We start from the raw sequence: 13,788 nt of genomic DNA, 5'->3' as shown, positions 1-13,788 counted from the left end.
CGGCACGTGACCCAGTTTCAAGCCTGACCTAGATATCATCAAGGTGAACATTCTGACCAACTTTCATAAAGATCCCATGAAAAGTGTGACCTCTAAAGTGGTCACAAGCAAAAGTTTACGCACGGACGCACGGACGGACGTTCTAACGAAACGGTATTTATGTGACACCCCCATTGTTCTCTCTATTGTTCTAACAGTCACATAAAAAGAAAAAAGTCACATAAACAGAACGGAATGAATGACATCAAAGAGAAAGTACCGTTATGCAGTCACTTAACCATCATTTCGCGGGCACGACGGACGCCGCGCGATCACAAAAGCTCACCTTGTCACTTTGTGACAGGTGAGCTAAAACCTAGGAACGATAGGGTCATTGTTCTTTGGCACTACAATTTGTCTTAAGGCAGTTCTGCACGTTTGATAAACCGGAAGTGATGGCGTAACGTCATTTATCCGGAAAATATAAAATAAAGCCTGGATTCGGTGTACGGATATGAAAATCATTTTATGAAATAATGACAACCTGTGAGTAAATTTTTTAAAATGGCAGTGTTGCTAGATTTCTAAAGTCAAAATATGATATTAAAACATATGACACGTTAAATAATTCAAAATACTGTCCCAAACTGGCATGAAATATTCGGTTCATTTTAATCATGGTTAAATATCTTAAAAATAAGCATACGGACCTATACATTTTATTTCACCAAATTAAAAGACATATGATCAGTTACTACTGTGAGAAGTTTCATCAAAATCTACATTGTAGAAAAATTTCTATTCGCAAAAATGTTATGAAAGTTATGATTTTCCCATAGACTCCCATTATGAAATATAGCGTGAGGTTCAAATTTTTCAAGTTAGTCTATCAAAAAATCAAGCACATGAACCTATCATTTTTATTTGCTAAATTTTCTAGGTATATTCTTCAGTTTTGAAAAATGAAAGTTTAATCAAATTCTACATTGTAGAAAAATATTCGACCCAAACGTGCAGAACTATACCTTAATGGGTTCTATGACTACCTGAAGTTCCAATCAAATGCCATTTATGCTCAGGACCGAAAAACGGACAAAGCGGTAACTATACATGTATGCTCGCCATTTTCGGGAGCATAAGAGTAACTATGCTTGCTTGGTACAGCTCGCAGATCTTTGTTATCTATTTTGACATTTAAACATCGCATTCCCGTAACAAAAAAGGAAAATTTTAACAAATATGGAAATATTGACACAATGTAGAAATAGGCAATTCAACATTTTATCCCTAACGCACAACAAGGCACTCTCTTGTACCGGGGATCATAACATTTATCTCTAACGCAGGCTTAGGAACTACTTACAGAGTTACTGTATGTAACAAAAATATAGTCCGTTCATTTAAAATGCTAGTAAATGATTTCTTTTAAGGACTATGCTATTTCGACAATGCAAAATTCGTATGTAAAACTGAGATTGTCGTAACAACGCGAGAAATGCACGGGGATAAAAAGAAACTAATAATTATAAGAAAATGTATCTTCGAATAAATTATAAAGTATCAATGACACTCAAAAACATGTCCCAACAGTGCACTAGAAGAAAATGCATAGACATTTTCGGGGTAAGTATTTGGTACCGTAAGTCTCTCATATATATACAATATATATATTCTTCAATCAAGGATATGTCAGTGTAAATGAGCTGAGCGTTAGCTTTCTAAGAAAACGCCGTTAAACTATGTTACACGAACCACACGTGCGCCGCTCTTTTACAAAACTGTGTCCGCCATGTTTTCTTCAGTGAACGAAATAAAATGAGTATTTTACCTTAGATTTCCTTATTGTAGAGTACGATTGACTTTCTAATCTAAATAAAACATCACTTTTTTATAACATCCCACGGTCCGATCTTTCTGATCACTTAACGATCACTCACAATTACAAAATAAAACCAACGTGTCATCAAAATTATCACTTTACACGGCTTCATGGACATCCCGGCCTACTAACATTAAATGTGTAATCATGCGCCAACCACACAAATGATGAAAGATCGGTACTTTTTCAAAGACATGTTTTATTTCCTGTAATTTTCTGATATTCTAACCTTCAAACAACCGAATTGTATGCACAGAAATAACGAAACATTTATGCAATATAGCTTTCAGTATAAATTTTCGATCTATCTTTTTCAAGCCCAACAACAGACATGTATATGTCACAAACCCGGTCTGTCCTCGAAATCAGTGTCAAAGGTTACTAGAACATAAATACAATAAATAAACAAGCGCTTACTATGTTCTTGTAAGTCCTGTAAGATGAAACGGGTCGTGTTTATACATTCATATATATTCCGTATCGGGAACATTGACAATCACAAGTCGATCCATACCACGAACATGAAAACAGTTACTTTTATGCCTTTGTTTACATTTCAAAAGTAACTATTCCCATATACGTTCAAGAACGTAAATTTCGTGCTTTCCGACCCACATGGTGTGTAAACTTCTGTATTTAAAAGTATGGTGTATTCGGCAAACCATTTGTAACTTCCGACGTGGTAAATGTCATTGTCGGTTATGTTTACGAAATTTAATTGAATATTTATGTTTTATACTTGCAAAAGAAAAACTTGATGGTCATGGTCGCTGGCTTCGAATTCCTCGCCCATCACCGACGTGGGATCAAAAACCCACTTGAGGTGTGAAACTTTTCACGTAAGGAAGCCATCCAACTGAGGTTAGTGTTTCGATCTAGGTACTAGTCTGAACCTCAAAAAATGTCTGGAGGGACCCCTGGAGCCTTTCACCACCAACAAAACCTGGGAAAAGTTCATTGTGTCGTTTCGGTGTTACTCACAATCAAACCAAATAAACATTGTTCCCGTTTTTGTTTGTTTGTTTTATATAAATGAATATGCAAAAAGGGTTTGTTTGTTTCAGTGTAACGTCAAAATATAATATTACAATTATATATCAACAGTGAACGCCACATGCATTATTTGTTCACGAGGGGTTATGCTTTAATCTTACAGGTAAAACAAATATATTCCTATGGTAAAGGTAAATATATATGTATATGTGTATGTACTCGTGGAATTAAATGTTAAGTGTAAAAAGTATATATTCACAGTTCAAATCATCCATGCTAAATAATACGTACGATATGTTTGCTTTCTCACTGTCTAACATGTTCGAAATGATTTATTCGATTTTTATCATAGAGTTCTAGTTTATTTTTCACCTTAAAATAAAGCAAACGTGTTCAATATAATTTTAAACAAACTCTGAAGTTTAGTAGGTTGTAGCATTCTCTAGGTCAATGGTATTTTTATTACCTTCTGTAGTCAGTCATTATCTATTGTAAAAAAAAAAAATCTTTTTAACCAAAGTGGAAAAATTCAGGTACTTGAAAATGCAGCTTTCTAAAGTTAGAATTCTCGATGTCATTTGTCAGACATACCTTGTAAATAAATAATATTATTACAAAATTAATACTGCTATTTCTTTTGTTGCACTTTGCGGACTTATGATAAAGTTATTTATGTGCATCTGTTCACAACGAAGCACTGACCCTGAGGACTATGTATGGGAAAATATAAGAGTGAACTAAGTGTTGACTGAAAAAGGGCAATATTTATTTTGCCGAACAATACTTTAACAAATATATATTTTCACATATCTGGGCGAAAAATACGGCTTAACAAATACATATTTTCACATATCTGGGCGAAAAATACCGCCATTGCAAAACAATACATTAAAAAAAATATATATATTTTCACATGTCTGGGCAGAAAATACCGCCGAAAAATACCTTAACAAATTTATATTTTCACATATCTGGGCGAAACATACCGTCCTTTACAAATAGATATGTTCTCATGTCTGAATGGAGTTACAGTCCAGTACCATAACAAATATATATATTCACATATTAGGGCGGATATAACCGCCGAAAGCATATCAAGAAATGTAGATGAATTTGCATATTAAGAGAAATCTTTCAAAATTAGAAAATTGTCACTTGAAAGAGGAGGCGGAATGGCATGTGGTGGTAAGATAAAACCAGAAATTAGCCAAAATAAAATTAAAGAAAGAAGCGTGCTATTCACTCTTGAATGCTGACGAAGAAGGAAGATGCAGTTTCACGATTGGTTCTACGGTATAAAAGGAATTCATTGATTGGCTTTTACCGTAGTATATAAATTAACATATTTCACCGATTTGCTCCAAATGTACAACAATGACATAAATAATTTTATCTACCTATAAAATTCATATATATATGAGCAGTACAATTCCTGTAAATGAGCACTACGTAAGCGCTCAGGCCCCTCTCGCACACCATACCTATAGTTCGGACTTCTTTAATGTGAAAAGGCATGTGCACAAAAATGACAAATTTTGCCTACACTTGGTAAATTGTAATGTGTTTTTTAGAAAAGTAATAAACGGAAATAGAAAAATAGCTCTCAGCTCATTTACACGGATAGTTTAGCTTTATTATGTATGTTATAGTTTTTCGCAGTTATGCATGATGACATAGAATACTTACCCCGAAAATTGTGACACGAACATACTGATAACTTTTCCCACTTTACTTTTTAAATTAAAGTAAGAGTTCAGCACTTCATGGTTTTGATGTATTGTCACGTTGGAATAACGTTTGTTTTACAGTAACTTCGAAATTAATCAGAAATAATATCATGTACCCCATCCACCTAATTCATAATTTCAAAATAGCATAGGCCTTAATGATGTTATCACTTGAACAGACTGATTTTGATAAGGGACCAGTATCTCACCAAAACATATACTTAAACCTTGAAAATGTCGTTTCGAAGTTGTCAAACAATACTGACATTAGCCTGGTGCAGAGAAGAATGTGAGTGTAAGAAACGAATTGAAGACAACAAGGTATCAAGCCTTCACTTTAGCTCAAAATCTGCGGAGTTTAAAAATATCTAATGCACGACATACGTAGCCCATGCACAACATATGTAGCCCATTCGGTTTTGCGCCAATAAATATTTTTCTAGCAAAGTGATCGCGATATAATTTTTCTTCTGGATGGGGTTTAGCATACGGAAGGTTTCGAGGGCAAAATTTAAGCAGGTGCGGGGCAATTACAACTTATTTCCATCTGTTGATAAAAATGCTGCTATTTTTCAGTCATACCGGTTCAAGAAGGAAAAGTTTTTCTCCATCATTTCTACAAATATAGGTAAGGTAAATCAATTGTGTGCTTGGTAATGTATACTCGGTTGCACTGCATCGCGATATTTTGGCAAAACAATGTCATTTTCACAAAATTCACTCACAAATGAAAATCTCACCCGTTTTTCTGTGAAATGTTTACCACATAACTACTACCGGAAGCACAACATATGATTTTAAGCGGTGCCCATCTGGGAATACATATGTTGGATCCCCCTCCGTGGTTAATGGTAGGCTAAACAATCTACATACTAGAAATATAATTTGTTTTGAAGTACAACACCTTCTGAAAATGTTCATCCAACATTCGTTGGAAATCCTTAACCTTATCTGAGCAATTTGGCACAAATTCTTGTTCTTAAAGGCAAAGAAAATCTCCTATATAAGTGACCCCCACCCCCCACTTCCAAATACCAGACTTTTTAATCCCCAATATACAAGATCCTGCCTGGTCCAGTCTGATAAGGGTCAATAAAACCCCTGTAGACTTGACATGTAGCCTGATTATTGTCAGAGAATCATAAATTTTATTGCCTACAGATAAATTGGTTATTTCCTGTGTTTTGCATTTTATTGATTGGAATGCTTTTTCTTTTCTTTCTTAGAATGTACACAAAATTAATTTAATTGATGTTGAGTAATGTCCCGACCAATTAAATAATAACTCTTATAGCAAAGCAATTCTTCTCACTCCTTAACAATTAAATAATATCTTAAAATTTAATAAAAGAAATTAAAAGTTTGTTTATTCAATATTATGATCTTTTTATCAAAAGTAACAAAATAAAACCAGAAAAAGAAATGATAATTGCTGGATTTTATTAGAAATTAAAGAAGCGTTCAGTTGCATTTTTAATAGATAAAATGGAATATGGACAGAGATTTTATATATTAAAAATGCATAATTCCCCTTGTGTTGTCTAAATAACGACTCTTTTATGTATAATAAAATCCAGCAATAAAGAGATATCATTATTCAAAATACACATATAATTTATTATTTCTAAAAGTTATGCGCCTGAATGCATTTTTTATATATTTGATTAAAAAGAAAAACAAAAAAAAACACAGCAATGATGAAATGTAAATGTTAAAAAACTTGAATATTGAAAATATGAAAAAACATTGTTGTATCTTATCACTTTGTTTATTTAGCCCTAATTCAATCAAGCTTTCTAAACATGTTATAAAGGTGAGAACTGATTTGCTATGAAGGTGAGAAATATCACCTGTAATTTATATACTGCACAGTAGCTATACAGTAGCTTATTATAATAAACAGAAGCAAGTCTATCAATGGTCCAGTCTTGTGTATTGGCCCTTACCACCAATACGCAGACCTTATCATTCCCATAGGCTACATACCTGGCATACCAGAATCAGTGTCTTTAAGTCACCCGCATTTATCCTTATAAACTGTATTTACTACAATTAAAACAACTGTAAAAAACCTAGTACCTATCTGAGAGTATGAGGTCACTAAAACAACATCTTCTATTTCTTTATGATACGCAAGAGTTTTAGTCTTTATTCCCGCTTTTGCCTCCAGAAAGTATATAAGGCATTCGTCAGATATTTCCTCTTTCAGTCCCTTGATTAGAACTTTATCATCGTACAAAGGTCGTTTGTTTGGAACGGTACATAGCGTAACTTCCACTTGTTTGCCACTTATTGTATGATCCTTTTTGGTAACTGCAATTGCATCTGAAAGTTGATCGTTTTTATTATAATAGTTCAATAAAATGTGAATGAGAGGACCTCCGAGGTTGCTGTTCTGACTTTGAATCAGTTGCCCTACATCGCCGTAAGTTCGAAACCTCGATTGAGAAATTCATCCAGCTCGCTTATGAAAGTTCCTGCCCTTGTCTGAAATAATGTAGGAGTCTGCCTCCACCATCAAAAGCTGAGAAATCGGCATATAACCTGTAACTGAGCCAGTCTGACGTTACATCCAACAAAACAAAAACTAGAGGGTCATAATGACCCTATATCGCTCACCTTTTAAACTTTGCCTTGGAATCATCACGATAAACATTCTGACCAAGTTTCATGAAGATAGGGTCATAAATATGGCATATAGAGTGTTAACAAGCTTTTCCTTTGATTTGAGCGGGCGACCTAGTTTTTGAACCCACATGACCAAGTTTCGAACTTGGCCTAGGAATCATCAAGATAAACATTCTGACCAAGTTTCATGAAGATAGATTCATAAATGTGGCCTCAAGAGTGTTAACATGCTTTTAATTTGATTTGAGCGGGAGACCTAGTTTTTGACCCCACATGAGCCAGTTTCGAATTTGGCCTATGAAGCATCAAGATAAACATTCTGACCAAGTTTCATGAAGATAGGGCCATAAATGTGACCTCAAGAGTGTTAACAAGCTTTTCCTTTGATTTGACCAAGTGACCTAGTTTTTTGACCCCATATAACCCAGTTTTGAAGTTGGCAAAGGAATCGTCAGGATAAACATTCTGACCAAGTTTCACGAAGATAGGATCATAAATATGGCCTCTACGGTATTAACAAGCTTTTCCTTTGATTTGAAATGGTGACTTAGTTTTTAATCCTACATGACCCAGTTTCGAACTTGGCCTAGAGATCATTCTGTGCAAGTTTGTATTAAATCAAAGCATAAATGAAACCTCTATATGGCTGAATGGGCCAAAAAAGAAAATTTTGCCCCTTCCAGGGCCAGTAAATCTAGAACCAATGGTTTTCGAAAGGTATCAAGATCTTATTGTGACTTAAGTTGTGTGCAAGTGTGGTTAAAATCAAATGTAAAATGTCACTTCTATCGTGTTCACAAGGTAAAAAATAACAAATTTTGGCTCTTTCATGGGTCAATTAGGGGCCGTAACTCCGGAACCTATGATTGGATCTGAAGGATTCATCATGGAATCCAAGATCTATTATTGTTAAAGATATTTTGCAAGTTTGTATCAAAACAAACCATAAAAGAAGTCTCTATATGGCTACAAAAGCCAAAATAGCAAATGATGGGATCTGGCCAGTTTTCAAAAGGAACCGAGATATTATGCCAATATAAGTTGTTTGCAAGTTTGATTAAAATCAATTGCAAACTGTAGTCTCTCTCGTTTTCACAAGCCGAAATAGCAAATTAGGGCCCTTTAAGGGGCCATAACTCTGGAACCCATGAAGAGATCTGGCCCGTTTTCGAAAGGAACCGAGACATTATGCCAATACAAGTTGTGTACAAGTTTGATTAAAATCAATTTCATAATGTGGTCTATCGTGTTCACAAGAAGTTGTGGATGGACGACGGACGGACGGATTGACGGACGACGGGCGATCACAAAAGCTCACCTTGTCACTATGTAACAGGTGAGCTAAAAAACATGTGAAAACGCCTAAACTCAGTCAAATCATTCCATTGTACAATCGATTTTAGTAGGTTCGGTAAGTTACGCTTGGATTTTTGAAATGTTACGGAACGAATATTGTTTTTTTGCCGTGCGTAAAAATTTAATTCTATCTATCATTATACAAAGATATGTAGTAATGATTCAAATAAAACTAACACTAACTTGCAGCCTGTGTAACTATACCACTCTTTAAAAAAAGTAGTTAAGTTACTTCGTAATAAACTGTATAGACAACATTACTCATAAGACAGTAACTGGAACTGAGTGATTCAATGAAATTGTAGTTAAGGTTCAAAATTAATTTAGATGGAAATGCTATGTGCTTTGTTAAATGTAAAGAAAACTCTTTTCCCGGGCACCAGCCTTCAAATAAAATAGTAAAACTTTAACATTTATAAATAACATTCGACGATAATTTTAACAGATCTAGTTTAGAACACGTGCTAAATAATCTAAAAGTTCTTTTGGAAGAATAAATCGCAACTAAGCAAACTAATAGCAAAAACGCTATAACTGAACCCTTTCAAGGGAGGTACTAAAAATGCAACACCTCTATAGCGCGGGGTTTATGATTTATTCAATGACTGGTTTATCTCTCAAAAGTATTCGGTACGATATCGTAAATTGGTAAAACATTCCTCAATATTAACTTCAGCAGAATTTAGGCACAATTATTTTCTCTCAAACATGAAATTCACACAAACTTACCTTCTGCGTTTTCGAAAATGATTTCAGCTATATCCTCCTCATAGTTAAAGACAATGTCTTTGACATCCCCGCCACCAGAACGCCTTCTATTCTCGAAATAGTACAGAATGGCATCTTCGGATGCTATTTCGGTAATGCCTTTCACTCGAACCTTTCGGTTGACTGCCGAAGAAATTTCTTTGGCATCGTTTAGCTGTTCGTGCATATTCCAAGGTTCTTCAAAATTCGACTTCTTCATCAACTAGCAATCATATAAAAAGTATTCTCCAAAGAACTTCTGCTAGTGAGAATTATTTTACAACAACAGTACTAGTGTTTCAAATTAACTGGACTATTTCGGCAGTTGATTTCGTGCAGTGCTCAATTTGCTCTTAAGCTACGACAATATTCTCTTAAAATCACAATGCTATTCTAGTCTCTAACAAGAGAGTCATGATGGCCGTAGATGGCTCACTTGAGTTACACTGCTTGTTTGAACAGTTTTAGAAGATAATTATGTAAGTAATGTCTGTGAGATTATTATGAATAGTATACTTGTACAATCTTCGTAAAGGACCAGCAGTTTCTGACAATGATTTTAAAATTACACATATAGGAAAGAAATGGCCACACCCCCTGGCCGCCATGTTTTTTGATGAATCAAAATAATTTGAACAATCTTGGTAGAGGGTCAAACAAGGACCATCTATGTGAAATTATTCTAAAATTGGGTTAGCAGTGTAATGCCCAAATTGTATATGAACATTTCGGACCCTTAAATGGGATTACTGACCCAAGACGGGATTGTTTAATACTACGTTTATTCACTGTGGATGATACAAATTAACTGATTAACAGTATAATATAGGCATGTATACATTCTCAGAACAGGCACGCTATACGCTAGTGTGGTGCAGGAGAAATGAGTTACATTTCATGAATTGGTGACCATTACAAGCAGTTTCATACAAGAAATTTTTAAAGTTTCCACTTTACACATACAAGGAAAAGCGACCACGCCCCCTGGCGGCCATGTTTTTGGACGAATCGGGATAATTCGAAGAATCATCGTTCAGGGTTACATAAGGACCATTTGCGTGAAATGATTTCAAAAGCGGGATAACGGTTTAGATGTCATATGAATATTTTTTTCTATTTTAGCTCTAGCGGCCCATATGTGCAACCAAGCGGAACCAAGCGGAACCAATTGAACAATTTTGGAAGAGGACCACCAAACGAACATCCCGGCAACATCATCAACTTCTATCAACGGGTTTCAGAGCAGATGTTGATTAAAGAAAAAGTGTGGACAGTGAGCTAAAAAGAGAGTCCGAAAAAAAGGATTCGATGGATCAGCTGTCTCCTACAAATCACCTGCTCAGTCTTTTTTTAATGAAAAAATACCTACCAAAATAACCTTTTGTGTAGAAAAATCAACAAGCTTTTAAACTTTACACAAATATGTACAAATACTAGTTTACTATAATCATGATGATAGAGATACTGTGGTAGTTATACATTTTCCTATTTATATTTTCCCAGTAGATTGAGACACTTTCAAACATAGATGGAAAAGCCCCCATCAGCTGTATTCAGATCTATAGTATACGTTTCAAAACTAAATTTTCTACAATTTTCAAAACATCTGTTAGTTTGGCTGCAACTTATAGCCCTATTCATAACGACTATTTATCAGTGTTTTGCAAGATGTGCATTGCAATTTCATTATTGTTTTATTATTGGATAGCTTTGTTTGGGAACAAAAATGTATGTAAAACATATTTTGCTTATTGATGCATTCATTAAGCCATATTCTAAAAGCTAAATAGGCGACTTTGGAGTTTTACTTACAATGGTTTCTTTAATTTTTAGTTTCAAATGGCTTCTGTTGTAATCAAAATCAAGGCAATAAGTAACGTGGAATAACTAAACCACTTTAAAGTTTACCTAACAGCCATCCATGATAACCTGGTACTCCTAGATATATTTCTGTGTACAACACACATAAAAGAATGAAACCTCTCGCATTTTCTAATTTGTCCAAATGAAAAATCAAGATGATTTAGTATAGATATTTCTAACTAGCCTCATTCTAAAGATGTATGACGTTTGTAAACAATTTAACAGGCTTCTCACGATCCTCTTAGAATAAACTATAACAGGTAAGCTTGCACCCATCCGTGAAAATTGTCAATTTGAGGGATAATCAAATTCAGAGAAATGTAATTTGTCGATAATTTGTGCTTGCTAGTTTGTTTACCTCTGTAAAACTCTGCTGTATAATGGTATGAAATAGAACCTGAAAATCAACAGCAAAACCCCAGGTATGGTTCCTGAAATTTTCGTGGGTTCTCCGCAAATTGAGGATGGGCATCTTTGATTGAAAGTGGTGTTTTTGACCCTAGGGTGTTTGTGTATTTAAGCGAAATCAATCCGTTTACTCAACGAACAGTTGATTAACTCGATATATGGTAAACTACAATGTGCCACTTTCGATTTGAAATATCGATCGTCAATGATACATAGATCTATACATTAGTTTCTGTTTTACACAATGTGTGTGTCAAGTTTTAATTAATACAGAGAAAATGTAAATTCATGCTTCCTAATGCACCTTTGAAGTTATAAAATAAATTGTCGATCTCCATGTCATTTCTGATTATAGATTAGTTTATAAAGCTTAGATCTACATGAAGATCTTAGTGACATATCTATGTGTCTAAATCTGACACATAAGGTTCATTTCCAAACTTTGATTACTTACAAAATGTCTTACATAAAACAAATTTTGGTCTTTTATAAGTTATGTGATTTCAATACAGCATAGGGCAAAGTATTATGTTTTGCAATAGATCTAAGTTCATCTTAACAGTTTTAAGACTTAAAACTGTTAAGATGATTAAAATGTGATTAATTAGTAATGTTACTTAAATTTTAAAAGTAACATTACTAATTAATCACATTTTAATTGTCAACAAATTCTTAAAAACACTTGGAACTTAATGAGTGTAAAAAGAGTTTAAGTAAAAACGTTAAACTCACCTAGGCCATAGATTGTGTACTAATATGTTGAAAAGTCCTATTTAAAAAACGGAAGTAGATAGTAGATATGCAGATCGATTAAGGTTACAACACACTAAATAGTTGTTCTTCTTTATACTCTATATAAAATTGACATATTTCCAGTGGCTGTAGCACAAATCAGGACGCATTTTAATGTCTGTAACTTACATTTTCTTGAAGAATATTGTCAGTGCTGAATAAAAATCAAAAGAAAAGTGGGAGTCATGTTAGATGCAAGAAAAATATTTTCAGTCAAACACACAAACTGCAAAATAAGCTAAAGAAATAACACCCCAAACTGTAGTGGTGGTGTGTAATCTAAGTATTTCATCATGAAAATGCTACCTACATGTCAAGGATAGATCTGTCATGTGATTTCAGCAAAAAAAAAAAATGCAAAGAAAATAGCTCTACAGAGCAAAAAACTAAAGACTATTTAAGTCCGCCATTATGCGACTACATGTACCATTTTTTTCGCGCCATTTTCCTATTTAGTGCCAGGATGCCTTAAAACTTTGGGTGTAATTTTTCAACATGGTCATTTCCATCAAGTTCGGCTAGAATGTATATATGACTTTGAAAAATGATGAAAATAAAAGTAAGATATTGGTAAAAATGCAAGAAGAATGTAAATTTTCTGCATAATTTCAAAAGCGTTTAAAACGAATGTGCTAATTACTTTCAGAAAGTAAAGGATAATCATATGTCGATGTTACTCATCCATGGAAAAAAACATCTATAATGTTCGGAATTAGAAACACATTTGTTCGGAATCTTAGCCACTGTTCAGATAGCAAACATCAAGTCCTGTGATATTTATATAAAAAGCCCCTAAAGTTCGTAAATACATTAAAGCATTGCTGAAATAACAGCTTTACCAAATGCAATCAAAATCTTAATGATAAGCGAGTATTTTCCGAACAGTGTTACATCACGTTTAAGTGGTCGGTAATATAAGCACTACTATCTTCTGCACATTATTTTGGTTATTAATAAGAATATCTTGCAAAAATATTATGCCAATATAATAAGTTTGTACTGCAAGTCACTTTCTGAGTACTCATTTTTTATGGATTTTTGAGAGAGAGAAATGTGTGGATTAGTCCCTTTAACTAGACTAGACATGTTAAAAACAATTCTCATGTTCGGTCAGGTGCTTTTGTCCATTTTCTAAATTTTATTTGATTAAAATTTGATAGAGCTGAAAAACTGCGTGATATGAGATAATTGCATTGTTTTAGATATGTAAAATTAATTACGTTGATTCTGGATATGATATTCTTTTAAAGGTGGTCAGTCTGATTTTTGTCAATTCGTGGATTTGTTCAAAACACTTAATTTACAATGATGTAATCTGCTGAAAGTCATTAGAAATGCTGCTTTAAAAGTATTTTATACATCCCCTCCCCCTTTGTCTACTAGTATCTTGATTAGACTGGAAATAAATGAATGCCG

The 13,788-nt window shown here is 34.0% G+C and overlaps 1 protein-coding gene across 1 annotated transcript in view; it reads right to left on the bottom strand.

The window, feature by feature from the left end:
- Nucleotides 1–12,395, bottom strand: part of LOC128552199 (uncharacterized) — a gene marked incomplete at its 3' end in the record, with an annotated part of 53,136 nt that extends 40,741 nt beyond the window's left edge. The window contains exons 1-3 of the mRNA XM_053533222.1: nucleotides 12,313–12,395; nucleotides 9,292–9,532; nucleotides 6,658–6,903 (exon numbers count right to left, since the gene is read on the bottom strand). The remainder of the gene's footprint in view (nucleotides 1–6,657; nucleotides 6,904–9,291; nucleotides 9,533–12,312) is intronic.
- Between the last annotated feature and the right edge of the window lie 1,393 nt (nucleotides 12,396–13,788).

Source organism: Mercenaria mercenaria, unplaced genomic scaffold (assembly GCF_021730395.1).
Source record: "Mercenaria mercenaria strain notata unplaced genomic scaffold, MADL_Memer_1 contig_2144, whole genome shotgun sequence".
Classification (NCBI taxonomy): Eukaryota; Metazoa; Mollusca; class Bivalvia; order Venerida; family Veneridae; genus Mercenaria; species Mercenaria mercenaria.
This window is presented reverse-complemented; position numbering and strand designations above follow the sequence as displayed.